The sequence below is a fragment of the Artibeus jamaicensis genome, unplaced genomic scaffold, assembly GCF_021234435.1.
Source record: "Artibeus jamaicensis isolate MK-2021 breed Jamaican fruit bat unplaced genomic scaffold, CSHL_Jam_final scaffold_847, whole genome shotgun sequence".
NCBI lineage: Eukaryota > Metazoa > Chordata > Mammalia > Chiroptera > Phyllostomidae > Artibeus > Artibeus jamaicensis.
In genome coordinates, this window is record NW_026522057.1 from 25,673,481 (window position 1) to 25,691,640 (window position 18,160).

Genomic DNA, 18,160 nt, shown 5'->3' on the forward strand with positions numbered 1-18,160 from the left:
TTTTAGATCCTGACCATCTGTTTTTGGAAAATTAGCCTCTGGGAAGAGGGAAGAGTTTTTTACTCAAACTTAATAGAGTGCTTTAATTTTTTTTAAATACTCACCCAAGTATTTTAAACTCCCTTCTTCCCTCCTTTTTAGGAGAATATCCGTAAACTCTGGTGTGTGAGAACATACCAACTTTTTCTCCTTCTCTCCCCTCCTCTGTAGTCTTCTGTGGATTTGTGACTTTGCGGGGGTGGGTGGGTGCAGTGAATTAAGAAAGTAAGGAGAAAAAAATTATCTTGGTTTGTGACACTCTGAAAAATTGCAAACCTACTCTGAACGCCAGTGTTTATCAGGCTGCCAGATATGATACAAAGCGATTGCATTTCCTGACTATCCTTTGGGACTAAGTTGTAGGTAAAACCATTCAATACATTTTTAATATTAAAGTAAGCCCTGGGTTCCATTTTCTTTGGGGGGGGGAGTGGATGTTCATCTCTAGAGTGGATGCTTTCTGAGTACAGTTTCCTTTTCCAACTTGAGCCCCCCACCTCCACTCTTGCCCATGTCCATTCACTTTGGGGAGGGGTGAGCCACAGGGCATTTGGTGCTCATAAATAAATTTGTATCTGGCAGAAGGTCCAACGCTAAATAAGAGCACTTATTTAAAAAAAGAAAAGATACAAAACAAGCGTCAGACTCCACCCCTGATAATATAGGAAAGAAAAAAGAGGTAATTCTTGACTTTTTTTTTTTCTTCTGCCAATCTGCTTCTCTTTTATATTATTTTATTTTGGAAGGGGGTGAAATGGGTGTTGCTTCTCAGGTCAAAGGAGAGAGGAGCCATTCCTGTTATTTCCCCCCTTTGCTATATTTTAAAAAATTTGTTTGAATTGGAATTGCAAACAGAACAGAAGCTTATGCGTAGAAAAGAGCACTGTAGCTTTAAACTCAGGAGTTTGCATATTCTCCTTGTATCTTTCCCCTTTGCTAATTATTGTGTTGTTTTCAGAGCAAATATGTCATATCCATGGCGACCGGGCAGGTTTATTGTCTTTCTGAAGCAATAGCTCACATAAGTAATTAATGACTTTCTTTTTTTTCCCCTGGCTTAGGTTAAACAGATCATTCAAGGAAAGTCATCTCTCTCTCTCCCTTCTCTCTCTCTCTTTTTTAGCCCAGTGACATAAGAACATGAGTTAGAACAAGAAAATACTTTAACCAAGAAGTCAACAGCTTATTTTCCTCCATTTCTTTTAAAAGCTGAAGTGTCAGCTTTCAGACATATGAGGCCGTCATTCTTGCAGCTGGGAGCAGCGCGGCCCCTGCCTGGGTTGGAAATCCATTTGAAGGTTGTGCAGCCGGGTGCCGGCGTGGTGGGGGGGTGACCTGGAGGAATTTGCTTTTGAGGTGGGGGGAAGCACTCCAAAATGAGTATTTCTCCTGTATTTAGCAGCATTTAATTAAATCGTTTACAGGAAAGAATTAATGAGTTGGTAGTAAGACTCCCCCCACCCACCACACCCCTTTTCAGTCTAGTTAATTGGAAAGACAAAGTTTTTCTTTTTGATTCAGCTCAAGCTTCAACTTTCTCCAGCCTTTGCCTCAAGTGCTTTTTTTTTTTCCTGGAAAAATACCTTTTGGAATCCCCTCTGGTTAATATTTTCAGAACTACAGTGAGGTTTTGTCTTCGTGTTTTTCCCTCAGACCTACCACTCGAAGCAAATTTCTGCTTCTCAGGAATTAATTCTGCTCTGAGGACTTGGATGTTGTGAACTTCATTTTGGTGGTGGGGGGCAGCTTTCAAAGACATAAAATGATACAGATAGCCTGTCTCTTTTGTGGGTCTTGTGGATAGTCTTGGGGAAGGTCAAAGCAATATTTTCCTTTAAAAAAATCGCCACTTATGTTCCACCCTTTCCAAATGGATCTTCCGCTAATAAGAAGCCTTATGATCTCACCCCGTAACTTTAGCAATATACTCCAGAAATATGTTAGATCTCTAGCTGGTACTCTCCAGCAGCTCCTCTGCCCCCCCCCCCCGCCAACAAACACGCATTAACGAGGCACGTTTGTACTCTGCCCCCCTCTTTTTGAGATTGCACACTAGCCAGCGTTCTGTGTGTGTGTGTCCTTAAGAAGGGGAACGAGATGAAGAGAAAAGCATGTATGTTCTATTTATACTCTAACACAATTAAAAAGGGTATTCCCCCTCTACACCCCATGCGAAGTAAGTTTAAAAGGGCTGCGAGTCGACTGAATGAATCTTCCGGCTTTTGGCTTGAAAAATAAAAATATCAAGCAGAAGAGAGATTTATTCGGTATCTGGTTTCTGAAGAGGAGAAGGCCAGGCAAGTCTGATGCTCCGACTCCAGCGGAGTTGTAATTGAGCCTGTAACCTCTTGATGTCTATATCAGAAAAACAGACATGAGCAGAGGGAGCCGAGGGGAGGCAAACAAGCCTTGTAGAGCAGGGAGCTCAGGCGGAGATTCAGAGAGAGAGAGACAGAGACACAGAGAGAGAGAGAGGGCAAGAGATTTAATTTATAGACATTTTAAGAACCGTAATTTCATTAGGATCTGCTCTTCCCCTTCTCTGAAGGGCAGCGCGGCAGACCGATAAGGCCGGCCCCCCTGCCGGATGCATGGCGTGGCTTGGTGGGCGCGAACTTGGGCATCCTTGCCAGCTCTGAGGGTTTGTTTTCGCTCTGCTCACTTTCTGCTGGCTTCCTTATTTTGAAATTTAAAAGTCCCAAAGAGCTGAAAGTTAGCCGTGGCTTCTGGCTGCCTGACGACCTCCCCTGTGGGTACCACACAGCTCAGCGACCGGGTGTGTCTCCTTGCCTGTCCAGGGGCATCTGTGCATTCTGTCCGTCTGTACACAGGCCGCCGTGGTTCCAGCCACTGGAGGCCTCGGGCTGGGGGGAGGCCCCCTCAAGTTCACCAACTTAAGTGACTGCGGTTCTGAGGCCAGTGTTGGGGCAGGGGGAGCCAAAGTATGTCGTAAATTCTGCAAAAATTAATCAACTGTTTCAGAGCTGCCGCTAATAAGGTTGCGCAGAGAAGCCAGGCCTTTCTCCCGCTCCCCCTGTTCCAAGTCCAGTGGAGTGAGGGGTGGCCTGAGGGTGGGAAAGGGAGGGGGGAATTGTTTCTTTTTTTAAAATCTGAATAATTGAGAACAACTAAGGCGAGGGAAGAAGAGAGAAGGATTTATTGAATATAAATCCTCAAGTGCCCTTGTTCCATATTGTTGGAATTTCTTTTCCCTTCTGGTCTGGATTTGTCCTGTGTGTCTTTGGAGGAAAAGACACGTAGAAAGAGAGCAAAGGAAAGGGGTGGGGGAAAGGGAGGGAAGGATGGGGGGGGGAGAGAGAGAGAGACATGTGGCTCCTTCGGAACTCATTATCATTCTTAATAAGTCTTAAGGAATAAAGAAGAGCATTGAGTGTAAATGCTGGGTAATCCTAACACTTCTCAAGGTGAGAGGAGTCTTGAGGACACAGAGAAAAGAGAGAGCGGAGGAGGGGCTGGGAGGTGGGGGCCCAAGTGGCCCTGGAGGAGCGGCAGGCCTAGGGTTTGGGAGGCTCTGCGGGAGGCCTGGAGGCTGGGGTGGGGGGACCCAGAGGAGCCCAGAGCAAGCGGTTGTCTGAGATGACACTGAGCACCTCCGGGAGGGGGACTTGCTGATGCCGGGAGCAGGGGTGCTGGGAACGCGGGCCCTGGGGCGGCCCTGCCTTGGGTCTCTCCTCCCGGCTCCCCAGCCAGCTCAGCCGGTCCCCTGGCCTCCCGTTGGGTTCCTGTGGGGCTCCCCCGAATTGTCCTCTCCGGGAAGGCGGAGAGACAGGCCTGCGGCCAGAGCTCAGCTCCAGACACTAGGTGGCTTAGAGGGTCTGCGAGGTTTTCCAAGAGGAGCGCCGGTGGCCTCTCTCCTTCCCACTGGTGGGCTCCCCAGTGCCCGCCCTCTGCTGTCTTCAGCCCAGCCAGGGCCACCGGGGCCCAGGGGCATGGCTCAGCTCCCAGGCCTGGGCTCCCAGTGACCAGCTTCCAGGAAAAAAGTAGATGAACTGTATGCAGCTTCCTTGGTGGGCCGGGTCACTTGCAGGAGGGACACTTGTAGGAGGGACAGTTGGAGCCCAGCCCTGTGTTCTCTGACACCTCAGCTCAGGGCATGAGACATTGCCGAGCCCATGGGGGGGTGTCTTTGCTTCTTCCTCCTTTGAGTTCATGTGCCCCCTGTGAGAATCCTCGTAATAAAAAAAAAATATCTCATAAGTGTAAATACTGCTTATACTTTAAGGGGTTTCACATATCTTATAAATGCAGCCAAGGACCCTCTAGGGTCCCTTGCTCTGGTGGGCTTCTTTCCAATTCTCCAGGACCATTGGGGGTGAAGGGTGGAGTGCGAGGAGGCTTGTGGCTGCCACTCCCACCCCTGCCTGCCGCGGTACAGGGAAGGCTGTGTGGAACTGTGTGACAGAGGGCTCCCAGGGGGATCGGGGCCACCTGCGGGCTCCCCTCTGAGGGACTGTACCTGTTCAGGTAGATGCCCCACTCTGAGGCAAGGGCAGCCTCCCCCCCCTCCAGCTGGCATTCTCTAGGACTCCGAGGATGTTTGCGGAAGGGGCTTAGCCAAGGTCATGTCCAAACCACGGATCGTTTCCTCTGGGGACAGGGGGACATGATTCAGGTTCAACTTCCTGCAGTCATGTTCTGCATTTTTTTAACTGTATGTTTCTTTTGGAAAGCAACTTCGGGGAGCATGCAAAAGGGGGTGCGTGGGAGTTAGAGATGAAGGCTGGCGCCTGAGCTGGTGGGAAGCCCAGAGGGAGAGCAGGATGGGTTAATGGCGGGTGGATTGTGCTCTTCTGTTGTTTAAAAGCAGTAATAACCAAATTGCATGCCCTGCATGTGCCTTGCTGACGAGATTTACCGAAAGGAAGCCGTGCTCTCTCTCTGCTGCTGGTCTCTGGGTGGGTGAGCGTGTGTGTGCGCGTGTGTGTAAATGAGAAGAAGGGGTGGGGGATTAGCTCTGCCAGGCTGGCACCCTTCCCCAGCACTAATTGCTGGCAGAGTACCCACAGGGGCTGTGCCAGTGTCTTCAGCTCCGCCCGCACCCCTTGCCCGCGGGGAGCCCAGCTGTGCAGCTTGCTGTATGAGGGCCGTTTCTGGGCCCACTAGTCTCGGAGGCCCCTTGGGGAATTTCAGGGGAATCAGATCCTTCGGAGGAGCTGGTCTGGGAGGCTGAGATGGGGTCAGACTTGGGTGGTCCAGCGCCTCTCTGAGGTCTAGTCACAGGCATCAGGAGACCCCATTCCAGTTCTGGCTCTGCAGCAACTCACTGTGTGGCCTCGGGCAAGTCACTTGACCTCTCTGGGCCTCAGTTTCCTCTCTTATCAAATGGCCTCTGACCCCGCCTCCTTCACAGGGTTGCCCTAATGTCCAGCTGGCCTTGTAGCTTGAAAGGCCTTTGAAATAATGAACCATAATGAAGAATTTGTTGTGGCCACCTTGTGGGGGTGCCCTCAGTGTCAGATACACTGGTTTTATGTAAAACGGTCCCCGTCTCAGAGGGGGCCCCTGTGACCTTCACCCCAGAAAGCCGTGGGCCCGGACAGAGTGTGCGATTTGAGGAGTGCATTTCTGCATCAAGTTGCAGGTTAGTTCTCTTACCACCGGGAGCTTGGGCTAAGTTGGGGGGGCTGTATTTAGGCAATATGGGGGATCCCACTGGGGATGTGGGGTGTGCTGTGACGTTTTGAGCCATGGGTTCCCAAGGAGCTATATATATATATCTCAGATTGTGCATTCTGGAGCCAGTTAGCTGGAGATAAACTTGTGGCCATATGTCAGTTAGTTAATTAGCCTGTGTCTCGGTTTTCTCATCTGTAAGACGGGCAGAGCGGTGCCGACCTTTCGGGGTTAGACGGGCGAAGACATGTGAAGGGTACAGAACCGGCCCAGCACCTGTGTGGGGCTGAGTGTGGGTGCATTTGCTGCCCACCAGGGAGTCCTGTGGGAGGGAGAGTGGAGAGAACTCACCCTCTGTGTATGGGGGGGGCTGGACCCTACTGGGTGTGGGGTGCTGTGGGGTTGGTTAGAAATGGTAAGTTTTGTGTTTTTCTTCTCGGGGCTGCCTTGGGGTCCCCTGGTATTTTTGGTGATTATTCAGAAAAGGACAAGAAGCAAGACAGTACTCAGGTTTGGAGTCAGACCCCAAACGGGCAGGGCCTGTTGGTTTCTCTTCCCCACTGTGGGCGGACTGATGTTCCTGGAGCTTGGGGTGGGACGGAAGGCCAGAGGGTGGGGCGGGGCGGACCCTGGCCACGGGTGCCGCCTCGGCCTGGGCCTGGGTTTGCACTGCCTGAGAGTGTCACGTCACGCTGAGTGCCTTGAGTGCCGGGGCCCCTGAGGCCTGTGCGCCGGCTCCACTCCGACGAACCCCGTGTGGCTGGCAGGGGTCAGGAGCGAGCTTGCGGAGTTGGGCTGAACCCCACGAGAATCACGTTTCTCCCAGTTGGGCTGATGGATCCCTCTTGTCCTCGGTCTCCACATCTGTAAAATGGGGCTTGGAATTCCTGTCTTTCAAGAATTAAGTAGAGGACAGGCATCGCAGTGGAGTGTTATTTCATGGGACGCATTAAATGTGCCCAGTAGGGGCTGTGGGATGAGGGGAACAGGCCAGGCCTGGGCCCAACGCTGGGTCCCTAGGAGCTAATTGCGGAGGCTTATGTGGAGCTGGGGCTCCCCTTGGCCCCCATCTTTTAGTGATCCTGCCCCAGGGTGCACTCCCCAGGCTGGGCGGAGACTGGACAAGAGGGCCAGGAGAGCAGGTGGAGGTGGTCTGGAGGCAGCGACCCAAGGAGGCAAGGGCAGGGGGCCTGTGGAGTGGGGGGCACCGGAGGGGCAAGGGGCACTTATGGAAGATGAGGTGTATGAAACTCCATCGGCCTCTCCCATTTCACCGTGCTGCGCCCAAACACCCCGGTTCCTGTTTCACTATCTGAGATCTGGGAGCAGGTTAATTTCCATGACGAACTCCAGGCCACATGCTCAGAGGATTTATCTAATTAAACTGGTGCTTTTTTTTCTAAGAAAGAGGGGAGAGAAGGAGAGGAAAGGAAGGGAGGAAGGAGAGAGAGAGAAAGAGAGAAAAAGCAAGAGAAAGAGAGAGAGAAAGAAGGAGCAAGAGAAAGAAAGGGAGGAAGGAAGGAGCGAAGGAAGGAAGAGAGAAAGGAAGGAAGAAAGAAAAGGAAGGATGGAGGGAGGGAGATAGACAAGCCGGGAGCAGGCTGGAAGTTTGTGAAGGGCCCCGATGGAGCGGGCGGTGCTGGTGCCGAGGCAAAGGCTTTCCCGGTGGGCCATGCTTCTTCTATCGTCTGATGCCTTCAGTTTATTTCCAAAATACCACTTGGGCTGCGAGGCAAAGGAGGGGGTCCCGGGTGTGTGCAGTCAAATACAGGAGCCATTAGCCCACGTGGCAGTTTAAATGAAATGATATGAAAACTTCAGTTCTTCCACGAACCAGACACAGGTCGAGCGCCCTGTAGCCATGCGTGGCTGGTGTCTCCTGACCTGGGCAGCACAGGTGAGATTGGCAGGTGTCCATCATCACATGCAGTTCCCCTGGGCAGGACGGGTGTCCGAGGGGTGCTTCCGTCAGAGCCCGGGCTAAAGGGGTGGCCCCCCGGGACAGTGACAGAGGTGGGAGCTGGCCAGCAGCAACACACCCACATGTCCAAGAGGGTCCCTACCTGGTGCCAAGGCCTCTGCAGTGCTGGGGCTGCCTTCTCGTATTTATTTATTTGTTTGTTTGTTTGTTTATTTATTTATTTTAAATAGGTTTCCTTCCTTTCTTTTTTAAAAGGATTTTATCTATTTATCGTTAGAGGGGAAGGGAAGGAGAGAGGGAGAGAAATATCAATGTGTGGTTGCCTCTCGTGCATCCCCTGCTGGGAACTGGCCTGCAACCCAGGCATGTGCCCTGACTGGGAATCGAACCGCAATCTTTTGGTTTGCAGGCCTGCGCTCAATCCACTGAGCTACATCAGCCAGGGCTGCCTTCCCTTTAGATTCCACTGCTTCTCTCCTGGGGTAGGGTGATGTGGTATGTCTAGAGTTAAGGCAGAACAAGGTTCAAATCTTTTTCCCACTTATGGTCTTTGTGACCTTGGGCGGGGTTCTGAACTCTCGGGCTAACAGGGAATGGTACCTGCCTCGTTGGGTCCTCGAGGTCAGTGGGCCAGCTGATGAGCACAGACATTTAGTGCAGCGCCGGGCACATACTGAGCGCTCGAAAAGTGGGGGCCGCCGTGATTATAATAATTATTATAATTGTTGATATCATTTCCATAATGATTATTGAAGAGCCTTTGTGGCTGCCAAGTTCGTTAGGGACACTCTTGACCGAATTCTGATTTCTCCATCATCCACGCTTTCCCGAATGAGCTTAAATGAGCCTCCTCCTCCCCGATCCCTTTCTCCTGGGAACTTATTCTGGACCCCTTCTCCCCGTCCGCCCTTTCTTTGGACAAAAGGAAGAGCTGGAACCTCCCTGAAATGAACTCTTGCAGGTCCTTCTACTTGTGAGTTAGAGCCCCTACGGTGCCCACACGCATGTGCACACGCATGTGCACACACACTGGCCAAGCTACATTGGAAAATGCCCCGCCGTGTAGAGAAGGGGAGCCCAGATGTGGCGCTGGCAGGGCTGGCCCGGGTGTTTGGGGTGGGGGTGGAGCCGGGGCCTCTGGGAGGGGGGCGGTGTGCGTGTTCCCGGACATTGCCCAGTGCCCTGTGTGCTAATGTGGAGCTGAAAAGCCCCTTGCATTGTGCAGGCCCCTTTCCCCGTGAAAAGGCAATTGAGTCAGTGAGTTCCGAAGGGATTGGAGCTGACAGTGAATGAGGATTTGGCGGTGGGTAGAAAACAAGCTCCCCCTCCCGCCCCCCACCGAACACAGACTCACTCATCCCTCCCTAAACGGCGGATGGTTGGTTGGATTTTAGAGGGGTTTCCAAGAGAATGATGACTTCTTTTTCTAGGGGTCGACGTTACCAGCCTAGCCCCCCACCCCAGGTATGCCCTCCCCCCTCCCCCAGGTGGCTGCAAACCCCTCCCTGCCGCCTCCGTGGCTCCGCCAGCGATCCCGAACGAGTTAAGGGCTGAATCAACTCTAGACCCAGCTGTGCGTTTTGCTCTGGGTTCCTGAATGAAGCGATGTGCTGTGCTCAGCGAGATTGCAGACTGTCTGCCCCCGTGGCCCACCCAGCCCCCACCCTGCGGGGCTGCACCGGCTTTCTGGGACCTGCTGCTAGCAAACGGGGAGCTGGTGGCCCATGCCGTGGGGACCGTGCCGGGCATCCCCCCCCACCCCGATGACCAGCTTCCCACCAGAGACCTAGTTTAATATTAAAAGAAAGGGCGCACCGTTTCGAGCTGGCATCATCCCTGGTTTGCAAAGACTTGCAGTCCCGAGGGGTTTTGCAGGCAAAGGCCTTGCCCTGCTCCGTAGTTCTCCTCTCTCCCTGTCCAAACCAGTAAATCTGTCACTAGCTATCTACGTGTTCCTGGCCCTTGCCAGTGGCCCCATGGCCCCAGACTTCTCCACTGAAATGTTCCCAGGAGAGCCAGGGAGGGGGGCCCTGGCACCTGGGAGATGCTCCTTGGCCACCCCACACCCGTAAACTGGCATCTCTGCAGCCTGACCATCCGCTCTCTCTGTGGAGGTGTTGAGTCTGTCCTCTCTCTGGTGGCATCGGGGTGGGAGGAGGCAGTAAGAGGAGAGGAGAAGCACTCCCTTTGGCTGAATTACATACAGCTTCCCTTTTGGGGTTCCTGTGTCCCCCATGGCTGGGTGTCTGTCAGGAGCCCCCTCTGGAAAAGGCCTAGTGGAAGGTGGTGGCTTCCGGAGCGAAGCTGGGCGAGTGGCCCCATGTGGAGGCCACCTCGGTGAAGTGGTTCAGTGTGCGGGGCCAAATCCTTGCTTCCACATTTGTTAGTGCCGTGACCTTGGGCACCCTGACCCCTCCAGAGCCTCAGTTTCCTCATCGGTGAAAGGGGAATGACAATAGCATCTTTCACCTTCTGTGAAGATGAAGGGAAATGATGTCGCTAAGGGACCTGGCCCACGGTAGCAGGGGGTACCTATCATTGCTGTCACTGCTCCTCCCCCCCCATCTGCCATGGGGAAGGCTGGAGCGGGGGCGGCTCTGGCCTGTCCCTGTGTTCAGGCTGCAGGGAGGCTGGTCTGGAGCCCCTGCCCAGCGGCTGTGTCCACCAGAATTCCGTAAGCAGAACTGCTGACCCAGCAAAGCAAACATGTTGGTCCAGCGCAAAGCCCTGGAGGGAGCAGGGAGAAGGCTTGGTTGCCCAGGGCTGGGCTTGGGTCCCTGAGGTGGCAGCCCCGGGGCTGGCCCGGCCCGCCCGGCCCAGGGCGGAGTCGGCGCCCAGATGCTGGCGCCATCTTGGTTTTCCTTGGCTTTTCCTCCGCAGTCGGGAGTGGCCCTTAGCCCTCCCCCGGGAGCAGGTGGCCTTTGCAGCCTGGCACCTGTTCCTGAGGGCAGCTGCCAGGAAGGTGCCAACCTGGGGATCGCCCCGTGTGCCCTCCGAGTCTTCGCACAAGGCCTGTTTGCTGCCTGGAGGGGCTCGTCCGGGCCTGTCCTGGCGGAAAACGTCACAGAGGGGCCTGTTTCTCATCCCAGAGCCCCCCTTGTCACCCTCCAGGTGAGTCACAGGAGAGCCAGGACCAGCATCCTGAGGCCTGGGGGGGGATGAGGTGGGGGGTGCGCCTGGGGGTGGGGCAGGAGGAGATGGGGTAAACGGATGTGCATGAAACCAAAGAGGGCACAGGTGATACGTCTTACTTTTGTCCCCGAGGGGCAGCAAGCAAGCCAGCCCAGTTGGCTTCACATTCTCCTTCCAGTGAAAGAGAAAGGAAACAGACATTTACCGAGCACCAGCTACGGATCGGGGGCTGCGCCCTGACTTTCTGTGGGATTGGAGGGCACGAGGCAGGTGGAGGTCCAGTTCCCGCTGTTGCTGCCGGGAACGCGTGCTCAGAGAGGTTCAGTAATTCACCCGAGTTCCCGCGGTAGCAGCGCCGGGGTTTGGAGGCAGGTGGATCTGACCCTGCAACGCGTGCTTCTTTCCACGCACTGGGAAAACAGAGCCGTGTTTGAAAATAGAGATAAGGGGAAAAACCCACCAATAATTAAACCACCCGGTTGAGCATTTAGTATATTTATTTCCCCCTGGTGCCTGTTTCCTTTGGTGACTGGGCGTGTCTTCATATCTATGCGTTTTACACCATTATGATCATAGGAGAATATGGTTTTGGTGGAGGCCCAGGGCGAGGTGGGAGGGTCTCCTGAGTCGCGGCCCCCGGGGAGCGATTGATTCACAGCAAAGTGGGAACCTGGTCTTGGGCCCGAGCCATCTTTTCCGTAATGAGGTTCCTGAAGTTGCGTAGGAAAGAGCAAACTGGGCGAGTGGGGAGGCCGAAAAGACCCTTGCAGCCTCTCCCGGGTTGGTTTTGCGCCGTTAAGTGGTAGAATTTTCCTTTTAACTCACTTCCTTCTGGCTTTTGACAAATGGGAATATTTGTACCATTTTCCCAAATGGCCTCCTCTCCTTGGGGTAATGAGAAAATGAAAGTCTCTGCTAAGTGCTTTGAGATATTCAGATATAAAAAAGGAGAGCAGTGTGTCGTCCTGGGCCTGTGGCTGCCAGGGCGCCGTAGAAAGAGGAGGTGTGGCTGGCGGGGGTGAAGGTCGGCCCGAGGGTCGAGCCAACGTGGTCTTTGGGCACCAGGGCAGGGGCGTTCAGGGCCCACTGCGAGATGGGCAGGGCTGTGGTGGCACCTCCGCCTGTCCTCCAGGGACACACTCCAAGGCCAAGGTGATCCAAATCACTCAGGCAAAGTCCCCACCTTGGCCAGAGTCATGTGCATAATGATTCAGCCCCGGGCAGGGTCTCCCCCATCCCCCTTCTCCCACTCTTACTTCATAGCATCAGCCCCAAAACAGCCCAGCACAAGAAATACTGGGTGACCTCCACGAGTAATAATCCTGAAGATGGTTTCGAAACGTAGAAAAGTGTTTATTATGGGAGTGGAAAAAAAAAACACCCTGAAGGCCAAGTGTTGTGAACACCATGCTAGAAACTATCTGGAAATCACAACCGTGGGGACACAGCTTAAAAGGCAACCCTCCGAAACGAAAATTACAGCGTTCGAGTGATGGCACTGTGGCGATTTGTTTTTTATTTTGCAACGTTTTCTTTGAATTCTCCCCTGTGATTAAAAACCAGCAGTGCCCATGTGTCGGCCCAGTAGGGAGCCCTGAGGAGGGGGAGGTGACGGGGCAGCACCCGGCGAGAGGACGCCTTCGCCCACGGCCCCCGCAGGGCGCTGAGCTCACCGGCTGTGCCAGCCGCAGAGACCTATGAGGTCTCCAGAAGCCGAGGCGTATCGGTGACTCAGACCTCCGTGTTGTGCTGTTCAACAATAGCTTTTGTCCTTTGCCCAAAACCCTAGGCCAGCGTGGTAAAAAAAAATTATAAAATTAAGAGATAGTTTGTACTTTCCTTACCAGTCTGTGCCAGCTTCGGGTGCTTTATTTATTCAAGGTGGAGAGGCGGGGAAGGTGGGGTGGGGGTGAGGGGCAGACAGAAAGGAAAAGAAAAACAAGGTAGAACTCGGACAAGGCCCAAGAAACGTTTGAGTCTCAACAACAAACTTTCTTTTGTTTCTCTAGCGGGGAGGGGAAAATGAGGGGGAAAAATGCAGAGGACCAGCCTGAACCAAATAAAACACCTCGCGTTTGCATGTGGGGTTGCTTCTCGCAGTGGGTTTTGCCTTTTGCTCGTGGAATACGGAAGCTATTTCATGACGTTCGCCTCCGGGCCAGAATGTGATAAGGTGGCGTGGAAGGGCCCAAGGTGGAAGGGCTGGAGCAAGGACAGCCAGGTTGGGCTCCGGTGAACGTGGATGTTTTGAGAGGCGGTTCTGGCCAATGATGCGCAACTGCCTACAGCTTTTGCCCTGACTTCCAGTCGGGTTTAGAGAAGATCCCTGCCTCCCGGCGTCCCACAAGTGACTCCGTTCTTGTGGGAGTCGCAATTCCTTGTGATCAGGTGTGAGGATAACTTGGTCTTGTGCCGGTTTGGACTAGAACATTCCTTCTGGTGTCCACTGGACGACTGCTTCAGAATAAGATTCAGGAAGAAAGACCCTGGGAGAGGAGAGTTGGGGATGGGATGTGTGTGGGGGGGCTGGACATCTGTTTTTTCCTGTCCCGTCTTGTCCCCCTGCCCCAAAGCAGCTCTCCCAGTGAACCCATGAGGCAGCCTGGGCTCTGGCAGGTCCCTGACTCTTTCTTCAAAATTAGTTCAAAAGATTGGGCAGGACTAATTAACCCAGGATCTTGGCAGTGGGAGCTTGTGAGTTAGAGGCCAGGAGAGCCCCAGAGGCCCCAAGTGGCCTGGCCTGTGATTCAGACGCCCACGTCCAAGGCCGGATGAGGATCCCTGTTGCTGGTGCCACCCTGTCCCCGTGCAGAGGCCGTCTCGGTGACGGACCCACTGTCGAGCTGCAGAGCTCTGTGGGCCTTAAGGTGCCTTCTTGATCCTTCAGTCCCGTGACCCTTCCTTCCCAAGAAGGCAGCACAGGGGTTATCGTGCTTGTTTCACAGACAAAGCAACAGGCCCAGCGAGGGGAGGTCACCTGTCCAAGGTCACACAGCTACTCAGTGACAGATTGGGAACTGGGATGGAATCTGTGGGCCACTTGCAAACTGGGTCATCTCCCACTGATGGCTCAGGGTGGGGATGACCTGTCCCGGACAGGGAATTCTTCCCTCTGCTTCCAGGAGACAAAGGGACTCTCCTGGAGGATCAGGTATTTCGTGGCTGTGGCTGGGGGTGGCTGATCCTCGGGGTTTAGGGACACTCCCTGTTGAGGAACGAGCACCCACCTCTGTCACCCACCAACAGCTCCTTCCCGAGCCCTCAGCTTCGCTGTCTGCGGATTGAACAAGGGGCTGCCCCCGGTGGTTCCTTACCCCTCCCCACTTCAGGGTGGCTGAGCTTCCTGCCGTAATCCAGAGTCCCCTGCTGTGCCACACAACAAACCCTCTCCCACAACCTGTCAAACCAGAGATGCCAGTTTCTCAGGGCGCCAGGAGCTCCCTGCCAGGGAGAGCCTTTCCAGGCCGGCCCAGCAAGGCCCCCGGCCTGTGCCCCCTGCACCTGCCTGTTGGTAACTGCATGTCTGAATGAGCCTCACGTCAGAGCCCTTTGGCTTGAACTTGCCGAGCACGGAGAGGCTGAGATGTGGGGAAGTGACGAGCAGGGGAGAGCAGGGGCACCTATGACAAGAGGCAGCTGCAGAGAGAGGGGTAGGCGCCATGCCCGGGGTGCGTGCCGTCTGGGCAGGAGGTCTGGCTTCCAGCTGCGGGGGCTCCGGAAGGGCAGAGCCTGGCAGGAATGAAGCCACTACTATGGAGATTAAGGGGATGAGAATGTAAATCTCAAGTAAAAAGGTAATTGAATGTAATAGCAAACACTGCTCGCTCTATGTTAATTTTAGCTCTTCCCCTGGATACAAGGCGCTGTATTAGTGTTTTATTACCATTTTGTTTGCACTAATAAAATAGTAAAATTTATTTCAAGGAAGTTGAAGGATGGTTTTACAATGCAAATTTGAAGAAATTGGACTTTTCATTTATGCCTCTGCTATTTTAAACCCTGACGGGTGTAAATTAGCTACAGGGACCGAGCAGACCCCACTGATGGGGGCTTGAGAGGCGGGAGCCCTGGCAGAGGTTCCAGACTAGCTCAGGGCAGAAGGCAGAGAAGGCTTCATGGAGAGCTTGGGGTGGGGACACAGGGGGCCTGATCGGGCGGGATGGGGTGACAGGCGAGGACGAGTCAGACACGAGTGACTCTGGTTGCACATCACGCACCGAGCCTGCAGGGAAACATGTGGCCCCGGACCTCAGGGCTGTGCCTTTCCTCTCTGCCCTTTGGTCTCCTCCCTGCCTTGACACTGAGCTTCGATAAACCTGCTGAACCCCTAAGGGGAGCTGAGCAACCTTTCTCCTCTGCTCCTAGAAAGAAGGGGTCCACCAGATGTACTATTCACTCATCCCCTTGTAAAGGAGCTGTAGTAGTTTGAGGGTGGTGATGGGAGACTGGGGGAAAGGCCCTGGGCCCGCAGTGAGCCAGGGAAAGAGACCCAGGCCGGACCAGCCCGGTGGAGGTCCGCAGGCCTGTCCACATTCGCCTTCTCCGTTTTGCCCTCTGCCCAGGGTGTACTTGAGAAACTCGGAGTGGGATGTTTCCAGTGAGCCGCCTCCTCACCCATCACCTCTCCAAGTGGCCCGAATGGTCCCAGGTTTGGTAGTGTCCGTGAGCAAAAAGGCTAGAGGACTGAGTTTTGTAAACCCGGTTGTCGGAATTTAGGGCCCTGGCTGATGGCACAGGAAGGCGGAGGAGGGACCGAAAGGGGTGACTAGAGAGTTTCATTTTGAGTTTTGGGAGAAGATTTCAGGTTGGTTCTTGTTTTATCCAAACCGGTTTGTTTATCTCTGAAAAATTAGCAGCAGCAATGGCCCGAAGCGATGTACTGGGGGCCCAGCTTCCAAAGGTAGGGACCCGAACAAGTGTTCCAATGTCTGGCGAGACCGGTAGCATGTACTGCCCTGGGTTCTCTGGCCGCCTGCCTGGTGCGGGGGAAATGGTGAGCCGGTGACACCGGTTTCCAGCCCCAACCCCGGGTCTTTTGGGGTTTTTCTCAGTGCGTTGTCTCTCCCTGGTTCAGAAGGGGTGTGTGTGTGTGTAATGTAAAGATTCAAAGTGCTGATACTGGCAAGGCCAGAGGTGAGGAACTGGAGGAGAGATTCTGCGAGAGACACCGGCGTGGAAATGGTGGCAGCAGACACTCAGGATTCGGGTGACTGCGGCAGGTAGAGAAGCCCTGGGTATTAGCGCTCTGCTCAGAGGTGGGAGGGAACATGGCACCGAGGCAGAGGAGGGTGGGCACAGGCTCCCTGCCTCCCCCGGTGGCTCCTCGAGTGGCTGCAGGGTCACGGTGGGAGCAGACTTGGGTGGTGAGGAACAAACGAGGGTCAGGCCAGCCCCCAGCTGTAGGGCCAGTGCCCCGTGTGGTTATTGTTGGAGCCGGAAGTTTCTCCATCTGGGCTCCGGGCTTCCTTTTGGATCCAGGGGCTGCAGGTGAGACTTCCTAGGGAATGTGCAGAAGGCAAGGGACTCCAAGCCCAGGCCTGTCACGGGACAGGAACCTCCTTCCAACTGCTGGGAACCCAGGAGACCCTGGTGGCTCTGGGCCCCTAGCTGAGCGGGCAGAGGGGAGGACTTGAGCTGGTGGACGTGGTCAAGTCCAGAGGGCAGCTTTGCGAGGACTGCTGAAGGAATCCCGAGATGAGCCCATCTAAAAGCGGTAGGTCTCGCCTGAGAGGGTCCGCAACTCTCTGAGAGTTTGGATGTGTACTCTGGGCACCCACGGATTTAGAGAGTGCCCCAGACCTGGGGGCTACACTCCCTGAGTGTGTCAGCCCAAAACTGTAATTAGATCAGGGAGCAGATGCACGGAAGTGGGAAAAGAGGATTAGCAGTGTGGCCCGCTCGGGCCTAATGGTGGAGGGGCATCGGGCCTGCCTCTGGGGCTCGACCTCTGTGCTGGGATCACAGCTGAGGGGTCTGCCCCCAAACAACCAGGGCCCTGGGCGCCCCTCTTTCTACCTCTCTGCTCTTAACACCCCCCAAGTCACCTCTGGGGAGTTGCGGCCCCTCTGAGAAGCCGCTCCCCGCCCTGCCTGCTGCTTCTCCATGCTGCTTGTCACGTGTCGACTCCAACCTGGGGTAGAAGGATACTATCCCAGTGATGGATTTGACTTTCTGGCGTGGGGTCTCGGTATATATGGCTTGGGGAGAGGGTGACCCTAAAGGACAACAGCAGATAGCTCTCATAATTGGCCGCAGGAAGCCCTGGAAGCTGGCCACCACACTGCTGCTTTGTCCTGTTTGATTTTTTTTTTGGTGGTAGGGAGGCACATGGCCTAGTCTATAGTGCTTCCACATTTCCCCTTTTAATTAGGAGAAAACGCGTCCAGAACTCCTAGGGCTTTGGCCCATAAGCCTCTGACTCTTCATCCCATCCTACGTGGCCCCGTGGGGTGCGACGGGGCATCCCCAAATATCCAGAGCCCCCTGCTCAGCTTACCTGTCCCTTCCCCCTGCCCCCCTTCCCTGCACCTGTCAGCTGTTTCATTGACTGTCTGGCTCGGCTGCCACCCGCCCTATCCTCCCAGGCCGGCTCCTCCCCCACCCCTCCCCCCAGGCCCACACTCCCTCCCTTCCTGTCTCTGCCCACGTCTGTCTCCACGTCTGTCTCTACCTGCCCGTCGCCGGCACACCTGAGGATCCGAGGCTGCCTAACGGAGCGCAGGGATGGCTCAGGGTGTTTACCAGACAGCAGGATCAGGCATTAAATCCTGTTGCTGTCTTCCCAGGGCCAGCTTCCTCAGATGGTCTTCCAAATTCCTAATCTCAGTGCCCACATCCCTGCCCAGCCCATGCTTGATGGGAGCTTTCCTTTCCGATTGAAGCTGAAACCCAGCAGGATCTGTCGTGGGGCCGGGGCTGGGCTCCCACCGGCGCATGATGATGTGGAGGTCCGGCCCCTTCCTCCCCAGGTCTTCCTTCCTCTCCTCCTTCCTTTCCTGGGGAATCTTAGTGAGTGGGGGGCCAGGAGTCTGCCACCAAGTGTTCCAGAGCCTTCTTGAGTGCCCCCACCCCCTGCTGCCAGTGAGGTCACGAAGCTGCCTGCTGTAATGTAGGGGAGGGGGCCCGAGGTTGCCGTCGGTGTCAGAGGCCAAGGGGGCCCAGCTTGAAGATGGCCTGCGGTGGGAGTGAGCAAGGGAACGAGAGCCCCCCTCCCCCGAGCCCACCGTTATGGTCCTTCCCACTCAGAATAAAAATGGCCGCTGCCGGGTTTTGCTCGAGGTGCCAGATCCCCTGGCCTTGGCCCAGGGGAGCCCATAAAGCAAGCCTGTTCACCTGCAGTGTTCGGCATTGGTTTTAGAGATGACAGCACTCGGGAGGCATGTCCCCGTCCAGTGCCCTGGGTGGACAGCTGTCCTCTTTAAGATGGCCTAGTCT

The 18,160-nt window shown here is 54.7% G+C and overlaps 1 protein-coding gene across 4 annotated transcripts in view; it reads left to right on the forward strand.

Moving 5' to 3' along the window:
* CASZ1 (castor zinc finger 1) overlaps nt 1-18,160 on the forward strand; it is a 144,568-nt gene that overhangs the window by 3,669 nt on the left and 122,739 nt on the right. Inside the window, exon 1 of one of the 4 annotated variants that reach the window (XM_053660496.1) lies at nt 10,631-10,705. The exons of 2 other annotated variants lie outside the window; for them this stretch is intronic. The gene's annotated coding sequence lies outside the window, so the exon portion shown is untranslated. Of the gene's footprint in view, nt 1-10,630; nt 10,706-15,925; nt 15,946-18,160 lie in introns of those variants that run through there. One more of the 4 variants, XM_053660498.1, reaches the window with a different exon arrangement.